Source organism: Phaethon lepturus, unplaced genomic scaffold (assembly GCF_000687285.1).
Source record: "Phaethon lepturus isolate BGI_N335 unplaced genomic scaffold, ASM68728v1 scaffold47375, whole genome shotgun sequence".
Classification (NCBI taxonomy): Eukaryota; Metazoa; Chordata; class Aves; order Phaethontiformes; family Phaethontidae; genus Phaethon; species Phaethon lepturus.
The window spans coordinates 2,557-4,675 of record NW_010540691.1 but is presented as its reverse complement, the minus strand read 5'-3'; the positions used below and the strand labels follow the sequence as shown (position 1 = coordinate 4,675).

At 51.5% G+C, this 2,119-nt stretch overlaps 1 protein-coding gene across 1 annotated transcript in view; it reads right to left on the bottom strand.

The window, feature by feature from the left end:
• The window catches only part of LOC104621113 (protein FAM208B-like), a gene marked incomplete at both ends in the record, with an annotated part of 9,042 nt that overhangs the window by 6,099 nt on the left and 824 nt on the right, over nucleotides 1–2,119 (bottom strand). The gene's annotated exons all lie outside the window — the stretch shown is intronic.

Sequence of the window (2,119 nt, the reverse complement as noted above, 5' to 3'; positions counted from 1 at the left end):
CTTTCCCTCCCAGATGCGTGACTTTTTTTGCCTACTGGCCCTGCCTTGCACTGGCAATACTGGTCCTTGTTACCGGCAAGCCCAGGCGTCCCCGCGAGCCGGCTCCCAGCTGCCTGCCTCCACTGCTGGCTCAGGAACGCTGCGGCATGTCTGCACAGCGTGCTTGTTATGCCTGCCCTACATTCCTCCCGACGGCTGTCTGGACAGGAAGGGAACAGATTCAGAGGCTGCTTGTTTCAAAATGGGAAACATTATTCATGCTTTGAGTCTGAGCTGAGCAACTTCAAATGCGTCCGTCCTTTACTCTCCTTTTCTTTTTGCATCTCCACTGCACCCTCGCTGTCTTCGGTGACCATCCCTTTTCAACCTCAAACCTCTGCACAGCTTTGCTCATCTTCAGAGAAAGGAGAAGCTCTAAAGTAAAAAGGGTTTATAATCCCAGCAAAAAGAGGTGCAGTCAGGGCTGGCTGGGGTAACGCCGCTCGCGTAGGCAGAACAGGACAGCACGTGCAGGAGTCCTGTTGGCACCAGAGGGAAAACATCTGGATGCCATCAACGTTCAGAAAACGACATGTAATAACGTTGAGCATTTACTCTATGTTATCCTCTCCCCCTGCCTCTTTGCTTTGCCACCAGCTGCTCTCTGGCTGCCCGTTTTGCCTCTTCTTTAGCACCAACACCAGCACAGGCTGTGCTACAGCCCCAAACCCTCCTACCAACTGGCTGCTTGCACTGTCTTCACTCTGGGATGCTCCTTACACCTGGTGCCCTCTCCTGTCTCCACCGCTTTCTTCCACAACAACCCTCTTGAAGATAAATACCGCCTTGCCCTGTTCTCCTCTCCCCCAGCATGTGCTCGCAGTCAGCCTTTCAGGAATAGATCCCTCTGCTCTGGAGGGTATTTTCTGCCTGTTATGGGGCAGTCAGTTCCCACCTCCAGTCTGCTCTCCAGGCATTCTTCACCTCACCCAACTTCAGGCCCTTGCTTCAGGTGTCACAGCAACAACCTAATCCCAGGTTTGACCTGGCACTTTCAATCTCCAGTCTGTCTCAGGAGAAGCCTCTCTCCTACACCTAGAAAAGAAACTAGAAAAGTTGCCACACTAACACAGCTACCAGCAGCACGTCCTTATAGTTAGGTCGACTGAATTCTGGCATCAAAGATATTCACACCTCGCACTGCCAAGTTACCGTCACGTCTTCACCCGACTTACAAGCCCACTTTGTATGTGGATCCTGAAGGAGAAAGTTTATAGGTGGAGATTAAACACCAAAAAAGAAAAAGCAATCCATGCTCGGATGTACCGGTGGGTCCTGCCGGCTCGTCTGTCAATTTTATCTTCCGGGGAGGAGAGATGGGTACGTCCTGTACAGCTCCGTCGGCAATGCCAGCCATCACTCACACAGAGGTGGACCGAAATACCACTGTGTGCTGGCATAAACAATCTCTTGGCTTGTCCCTAGGATGACTCAACAAAAAGCAAGCCAGAAGTTACGCAGAGCAAAAGGCTCCAGTTTATATGTTGCTTGGGGATCTGCGAGGCTAGAAGTATTACTGGGGTAGCAGATGCAGTGAGAGGTGCATCCTCTCATTCATGCGCAGATGAAGATGTCCAGGGGAGGCAGAGGAGTAACTTTCTTCATGTCCACAAGTGGAAATTGTAGTGTGAATATTTCCACATAGGCAGTGCAGCAAAAAGCCAACGGATACAGAGAAAAGTTGAGGAAAATGCAACAGAGGTTGGAGCTCATTCTTATTTCAAGATCTGCAGGTTCAAACTGTGCAATCTTTATTTTCTCTTATTTAGTGTCTCTGTGTTTGTTCTGCATGAAAAGAAGCATGTTTTGGGGCTGCAAGCAGCCTGGATTCACCTCCCGGGTCCCAGAGCCATGACTCACCTTGGTGGCAGCAAAGCACCGTGGCTCTGCCCAACACCATCTCCCTGCCTCCCTCCCTCACCACGCACACCGACCGGTCGTCACGGCTCCGCTGCTGGCATTTTATGGATCCCACAGCAGAGGAGTCACATAATACGGCTCAGCCTCCAAACCCTCGCTGCTCTTTAGGGAGCAATGACCTTTCCCCACCTCTCCTACCTCTGCCCACGCCAGCAGCGAC